We start from the raw sequence: 8,610 nt of genomic DNA, 5'->3' as shown, positions 1-8,610 counted from the left end.
GCCGATTCGCTACTATTCCCGCGCTCTTGATGACGTCACAGCCAAGGTGGTGACTCATCATGGCCCAGGCTGGCGTCCCTCCTTCCCTACCGCCCAGTTCGTCGATATTTTGCCTAATATCTAGTGATTTCTACGTGTTTTCATGTGTTTCTTGGCTCAGGTGTGTAGATATTAGTAGCAGAAGGAAGAAGAAAAGAGAAATAAAAGAGGATGAGGAGGAAGGGAGGAATAAGTGGAGGAGCAGGCAAGCCACAATAGCTACTCTCCCTACACTTCCTCAATATTTTGCCTAATATCTCGTGTTTTCTAAGTGTTTTGATGTGTTTCTAGGCTCAGGCGTGTACATGGAAGCAGTAGAAGAAAGAAAGAAGGAGAACGAAGAAGAAAGGAAGAATGGAAATGGAAGAAGAGGAGGAGCCAAGCCACAATATTTAGGTAAGTCCCCTTTTTAATCTTACCGTTCTTTATAACGCATTTTTGTGTTTTTGGGTTATACCTGAAGTATTTTGAGTATGTTTGGTAGTGTTGCAGGGTGTTTTCAGTGTGTGTTGGATGTTTTTAGGTATATTTTACATATCTTGAGTGTGGTGTAGAGGGGTATTTGAATGTATGGGTGTGTTCTGAGTGCGGTTAGGGGAATTTTGAGGTGTTTTATGGTGTTTTAGATTAGTTTTAAGGGTTTTAAGTGGTCTGTGCGTGTGTGTGGAGTGTCTTGGGAGTGTGTGGGGATGATTTTGTGTGTGGTGGGTGTTTTAAGTGGCCTGTGTATGTGTGGAGTGTCTTGGGAGTGTGTGGGGATGTGTGCTGGGTGTTTGAAGTGGTGTGCGTGTGTGTGGAATGTCTTGGGAGTGTGTGGGGATGATTTTGGTGTGTGCTGGGTGTTTTAAGTGGCCTGTGCATTTGTGTAGAGTGTCTTGGTAGTGTGTGGGGATGATTTTGGTTTATGTTAGGTGTTTCTAATTGAGTTATGGGTTTATTTGTTAATATTTTGAAGTGTTGCGTAGTGTTTTAGTGTTTTGGGTTAATGTACTCACTTACTTTTGTTAGTGTTGTATAATTTCATGGTATGATGGACGCAGCTGAGGTGGGCCTCCGCTGTGGCCAGGCAGTTCAGCCTTGGCGTGAACCCTCTATGTGATGAGTGAGTTGCTGGTTGAGCTGGAGTGTCCTGGTATTGGGGGCTCGTCTGGTATTGTAGACAACCATCTGTGTAACCTTTTCGTGAAGAGGTCCGGTGTGACCCGTCCGGTTCCTGATGGTGTCCGGCACAGCATTGAAGAGTTGAGCGCCATTGTGTGAGAAGGAGCTGTGCATGCAAGTCTTTATTTTATGAGCCGTTGCTTCTTTCCTCTTCACATAGCACAACCGCCTTCTTGGATGTGGTTAAGTTGTATGCCCACATTTGGTACAAAGTCCTCCAGGATCTTGGGATTTTGAACATTTTAAAATGGTTTGGGTGCGTTTTGTGGTGTAGGGGTGTTATTGGTGTACATTCTAATTCTGATTTGTAAAGTGCAGGGCAGGCATGTTTTTTGGGGGTGATTGAAATATTAGTGTTGTCTTTCATTAACCGTGTTACTGAAACAGGAGTCTTTTAGAAATACAACTTAGGCGCCACTGTTTTTCAAAGTCCACAGTTATGAGGGAGTTTGTTCTTAAGAGTGTTTCTGCTTTTGATTTGATAGATATCATGTTAATCTGTCAATAGATCATCAAACATCACTTCAAAACTGGAGGGGTTTGGGTGTCTGGGTTTGTTTTTTTTTTTGGGGTGTTTGGGGTGAAAGAGTGTGTTTTTGTGGTGTTTGAGTGTTTTGGGGATATTTGGGTGTGTGTTTAGGGATGTTTTTTGGGGTGTTTTGAGTGTGCTTTGGGTGTGTTTAGGATGTATTTGGATGTGTTTGGGTGATGTTTGGATGTGTGTCTCATCTGCATGTTCAAACACTAGCAGGGGGTGTGACTTTTTTTTTTTTTTTTTTTTTTTTACTTATCAACAATGGTTCTGGTGGTTGTGGTGTTGGTGATGGTTTTGGTGATAGTGGTGGTTGTGGTGGTAGTGGTTGTGGTGGTAGTGGTGGTGGTGGTGGTGGTGGTGGTGGTGGTGGTGGTGGTGGTGGTGGTGGTGATGGTAGTGGTGGTTGTGGTGGTAGTGGTGGTTGTGGAAGTAGTGGTGGTTGTGGTAATGGTTGAGTAGAAATGGGTGATGGTGGAAATGGATAGTGGAGGAAATGGGTGATGGTGGAAATGGATAGTGGAGGAGGAAATGGGTGATGGTGGAAATAGTTGATGGTGGAGTTGGATCAGTGAAAATGAGTGAATGGAAAAGAGTAGTGGTAGTGGAAATGGATCAGCGGATATGGGAGCGTGGAAATGAGTGATGGTGAAAATGGGTGGTGTTTGAAACCAGTGATGGTGGAAATAGACAAAATTATTTTTTTTTTTTTTAATTTGAAAGTCAACTTTTTTAATTTGAAGTTCTTTTTTTTTTTTTTTTTTTTTTTTTTTTTTGAAAGTCAACTTTTTTAATTTGAAGTTCAGGTTTTTTAATTTGAAAGTTAAAAGGTGTACACTTATCCAATTTTTCTTTGAAACTCTGCACACTCGTTGGTGACACCACTTCTTCAGCCAAACTGTTCCACGTCTCAACACATCTTTGCGGGAAACTATATTTTTTAACATCTCTCAGACATCTTCCCTTCCTCAGCTTTTTACTATGCAATCTTGTTGTTTGAATGTCATATTCTTCTCTCAGTCTAACCTAACCTTGTAATTTTATTTATTTATTTATTTATTTTTCCTAACCTAATCTAACCTAACCAAACATTTGCAGGTCCGCAGAAAACGACACGCCAATTTATTTGAAGTCAAGGACGGAGATTAAAACGGCCTTGAAAAACACCACACCCGTTTTGTCCACCGCCATCACCACCTCCCAGATCAAGGACAAAGTGTATTACAGACTCACACATAAGGAAGAGGTGCGAGTGAGTGTGTTTGGATGCGTTTGGGTGTGTTTTGGGTCTGTTTGGGTGTGTTTTGAGGTGTTTTAAGTGTGTTTGGTGTGTTTTGGGGTTCTTGGGAGCATTTGGGGTGTGTTTTGAATGTGTTTTGAAGTGTGTTTAGATATGTTTTGGTGTGTTTGAGTGTGTTTGGGTGTGTTTTGAGTGTGTTTAGATGTGTTTTGGTATGTTTGGGTATATTGAGGTGTGTTTGAGTGTGTTTCATGTGTTTTTGATGCATTTGAATGTGTTTTTGGATATTACAAGTGTTTTGGTGCAGTTTTGGGTGTGTTTGTTTGTGTGTTTCAGCGTGTATTATGATGCTAATGTATTTTAAGCTAACCTAACACCCACTCTCTCTCTCTCTCTCTCTCTCTCTCTCTCTCTCTCTCTCTCTCTCTCTCTCTCTCTCTCTCTCTCTCTCTCTCTCTCTCTCTCTCTCTCTCTCAATATCTTGTCAGTGATTTTCATGTTAATCTTTGAATGGCACCATAAAACTACCCTTAAAAACCGTGTCACTGAAACAAGAATCTTTTGGAAATGCAAATTATATGGCCACTGTTTTTCAAAGTCCACAGTTTTGAGGCACTTTGTTTGTAAGAGTGTGTTTGCTTTTGATAAGGTAGATATCAATGTAATCTGTCAATACAGCCATCAAACCTCCCTTAAAAACCCATGTGACTGATACAAGAGTGTTTTTAAGATATAGGTTAGGTTGCCACAATCTTCAAAGTCCACAGATTTGCGGAGCTTGGTTCGTATGAGTGTTTTTTCTATATATAAAGTAGAAATCATATTAATAAGTTAATAGAACTATCAAATTATCCTTAAAAACCTGTGTAACTGAAACAATAGTCTTTTGAAAATATAGGTTATGTGGCCTCTATATTTTAAAGTCCACAGAGGTGAGACTACCCTTAAAAACCCATGTGACTGAAATTAGTCAATTTTCAAAGCCCACAGATATGACAAGCCTTTTTCGTAAGAGTTTTTGTGCTGTTGATAGAGAAGATATCATACTAATCTGTCAATAGGACCATTAAACTACCCTTCACAACCTGTGAGACTGGAATTAGTTTTTTTTTTAAATATAGGGTATGTTGCCACAATTTTCAAAGCCCACAGATATGACAAGCCTTTTTCATAAGAGTTTTTGTGCTCTTGATAGAGTAGATATCATACTAATCTGTCAATAGAACCATCAAACTATCCTTAAAAACTGAAATTAGAGTCTTTTTAAAATATAGGTTATGTTGCCACAATTTTCAACGGCCACATGTGGCTTTTGACAAGGTAGATATCAATGTAATCTGTCAATACAACCATCAAACCTCCCTTAAAAACCTGTGTGATTCTGATTTGTAAAGCGCAGGGCACACACATTTTTTGGGGTTGGTTATTGCGGGTGATTGAAATAGTAGTGTTGAAACAAGTGTCTTTTAGAAATACAACTTAGGAGACCACTGTTTTTCAAAGTCCACAGTTATGAGGAAGTTTGTTCTTCAGAGTGTTTTTGCTTTTGATTTGATAGATATCATGTTACTCTGTCAATAGATCGTTAAACATCTCTTAAAAACTGGAGGGGTTTGTGTGTGTTTTTGGGGCGTTTCTGGGGTGTTTGGGGTGAAAGAGTGTGTTTTTATAGGGTTTGGGTGTGTTTTTGGTGTTTGAGTGTTTTGGGTGGTTTGGGGATATTTGGGTGTGTGTTTTGGGTGTTTAGGAGTGTTTTTTGGGGATTTGAGTGTGCTTTGGGTGTGTTTAGGATGTGTTTGATGGTGTTTGAATGTGTTTGGGTGATATTTAGATGTGTCTCTCATCTGCATGTTGAAACACACCAAAGCACAATCTAAGCACACCAGAAACATCCCAGAAGACCCCAAAACACCCCAAAACACACCAAAACACACCAAACAGTCAAACACACCAAAATACTCTAAGCACACCAAAAAACACCCCAAAGCACACCAAACCACTACAGAACACACCAAAACACACACAAAAACCTCAAAGCACAAAGCACACCAAACCACTACAGAACACACTCAAAACACCCCAAACACAACAAAATCTCTCAAAGCACACTCTGAACACAGCAAAAACACCACAGAACACACTCAAAACATCCCAAAACACACCAAAGCATTCCCAAAGCACACTCGTTTTCAACCTAACCTAATCTAACACCCCATAATCACTCCATCTCTCTCTCTCTCCCACAGATTTGAACCTTGTGTTTTTAAGTTTTTCTGTTTTTTTTTTTTTTACATTATTCCTGTGTTTTGATGTTTTTTTTAATGTTTTCGTATGTTTTTCATTCATTATTCCTGTGTTTTGGTGTTTTTTAATGTTTCCCTTCGTTTTTCTTACATTTCGTTAGGTTCTTCTAATTTTTTTGACAATTTGAGCCTCCTTTCCAACCTGACCAAACCTAGCCTAACCAGACACTCTCTCTCTCTCTCTCTCAGGCCATGAGGGAGGCGGTGGAGGTCTCTCTCAGCACGCTATCAGTTCATGCTTGGGATGGGACACACTCTCTCTCTCTCTCTCTCTCTCTCTCTCTCTCTCTCTCTCTCTCCTGCAGGCCATGTTACTATTATTGGACATCCTAAGGAGGTGTGGGGGTTCAGCACGCTATCAGTTCATGTCTGGGATGGGACACACTGGGACAGCTAGTCGGACCGTTGGTGAGCAAGACAAGGCTGTGACAATTCTGCAGAGGTTTGCCACTCAGACCTGTTGCCATGTTACTATTATTGCACATCCTAAGAAGGTGTGTGTGAAGAAAATGTGTGCATATGTGTGTTTACCTAGTTGTATTTACCTAGTAGTATTGTACAGGGTTCGAGCGGGCCTCATAGCGTCCTGTCTCCATGTCTCCATTTATCCAATTTTTTCCTTAAAGTTATGCACATTATGTGGTGTAACAACCTCACCACTCAATGCATTCCACTTTTCCACCGTTCTATGAGGAAAACTATTTTCCAATATCCTTCACACACTGCCTCATCCTGATCTTCTTTACATGTCCTCTTGTCCTTCCATCTTCTGTCACCAGCACCAGGTCTTCCTTGTCTATTTTTTTCAATGCCATTGACTATCTTGTACATTGTTATTAGGTCCCCTCATTCTCTTCTATCTTGTAAGGTTGGCAGTCACATTTCTTTCAGCCATTCTTTGTATAGTAGGTCCTTTAGTTCCGGCACCATCAGCTGCATCACAGCTGCATATTCCAGCCTTGGGCGTGTCATGCTTGTGATGATTTTTTTCACCATATCTTTATCCATGTAATGAAATGCCACTCTTATTTTAGTCAACATCTTATATGATAGTCCAAATATCTTGCTTATGTGTTTATCAGGGCTCAGATTTTCTTATATGATCACTCCAAGATCTTTTTCCTCTTTAGTCTTCATTATTTGCTCCTCTCCCATCAAATAATTCCATACTGGTCTTCTTTTACTCTTTCCTAGTTCCATTATGTGGCCTTTCTTGGCATTAAACTCCAATTTCCACTTCTTGCTCCACTCATAGATCTTGTTTAAATCTTCCTGCAACAGCAGACAGTCCTCTCTGGTTTTCATGTTTCTTAGCAACTTTGCATCATCAGTGAATAATTTTATATAACTGTTTATCCCAACGTGAACCTTGTGGCTAGTTACTTTACCCCAAGATGAGTATGTATCTCTGATCACAGTTCTCATTTCCCTATCCTTCCAATAATCTCTTGTCCATTCGAGCAAGGTTCCACACAGTCCTCCTACGTTCTCTAGTTTCCAAAGAAGTCTTCCGTGCGGGACTTTATCAAAAGCCTTTTTAACGTCCAGGTATACTGTGTCTAGCCATCCATCTCTGTTTTCCAGTCCTGCAATAACTCTGGAGTAGAAGCTTAATAAGTTTGATACACATGACCGTCCTGTCCTGAACCCAAATTGTCCGTTCGATATGACTTGCTCCTCTTCTAAAAATTTGATCCATTTTTCTTTGATAATTATTTCACATAACTTCCCTACCCTACGACACTTGTAAGTGACGCTGGTCTGTAGTTTAGTGGTTCAGTTGCCTTTCCTCCTTTAAATATCGATATTACTTTGGCTCTCTTCCACTCTAGTAGAACTTTCCCTTCATTTATTGTACTTTTAATTATTTCCCAAATTGGATCCAGTAATTTCTCTTTACATTCTTTAACACCCAGCCTGATACACCATCTGGCCCCATTGTTTTTCTGACATCTAACTTATCCAGTAATCTTCCAATATCCTCTTTGTGCACTGCAATCTCCTGTAATCCTGGGCAATGCAATGTCCTGTTAGGTTCTGTAAAATCATCTTCTGCAATGAATATCATTTTGAAGCTCTCATTCATTATTTCACACATTTCCTTCTCTGTTTGGTATGTCTTCCCTTTAATTATTTTTTCAATTGTTTCCTTATTCTTTGTTTTGCCATTTATAAACTTGTAGAAAAGTTTGGGTTCATCCTTGCTTTTATCCACTACATCTTTCTCAAACTTTCTTTCATCCTCTCTCCTTACTCTAATATATTAATTTGTAGTACATCTTTGTACTGGCAACTATTATAGTAATTTCCCTGCTTTAAGAGTTTTTCCAAGCTTTATCCTTTGCCTTTTTCCTTGTATGTGTTTCTGTACGTAAGAGTTTACATATGTTATAGTATAGCTAGTCCTCTGTCATCATAAGAATGTATATATCTTTATTGACAGTCAGGCTGCATTGTATGCCCTTCAATCCACCTCCCCCCATGGACTGTGATCTAGTTAATAAGTGTCTTGATCTCATCCACGCCCTAGAAGGTGCCGGTGCCACGGTCCATTTCATCTGGATACCCTCTCATGTGGATGTCCCGCTAAATGAAAAAGCAGACCACCTTGCTCAGTGTGCCTTACAAGATGACACAGTGGACCCTGGCACTGAGTACACTCTGGGTTATGTTAAGAGTAGCATTAAGGACTTTGTACATAGTAGCATTAGTGATCAGTTGGAGCTTTGTTGCCATAGGGGCAGTAGCACTAGTCTTCACTATGCACGTGCCTCCCAGAGCTGTGCTTACACCTGTGGGAGACACACTGCATCACATGACAGGGTGGCAGTGAGGCTCAGATTATGCTACAAATACTTTTGGGAAGTGAGTGCTTCTCCTGGTGTGTGCTGTGTGCTGCACCAAGGGGACACACTCTGCCTCACTATATCATGGAATGTCCTCTCATTGCTAAATTCAGGCCAGAAGGTCAACATGACTTGTATAGCCTCATTGACCATCTCCTAGACTCTGCCACTCTCTGGGATATACTCAAGGAATATCCTCATTTTGCTCCAACACTGTAGGACGTTCATGCAATAAGGTGTGCAATATGTGTATTTATTGATTGAAATACTTGTATTCTTGTTATGTATACAGTCTAGTGTTAGATTTTTGATAGTTTAACCTTAAGTCTTTGCCCAGGGGGTGGGTGGGGGTGGACTGGCCCATCTTCCTCTTTTGTTGTATTTATTTATTGATTCAACAATAAATGTATCAATCAATCAATCTTCTTTGTCTATCTTTTCAATATCATTTACTATCATCTCCTCTCTCCTTACTCTAATATATTCATT

Source organism: Portunus trituberculatus, chromosome 16 (assembly GCF_017591435.1).
Source record: "Portunus trituberculatus isolate SZX2019 chromosome 16, ASM1759143v1, whole genome shotgun sequence".
NCBI lineage: Eukaryota > Metazoa > Arthropoda > Malacostraca > Decapoda > Portunidae > Portunus > Portunus trituberculatus.
Note: the sequence above shows the minus strand (reverse complement) of the source record.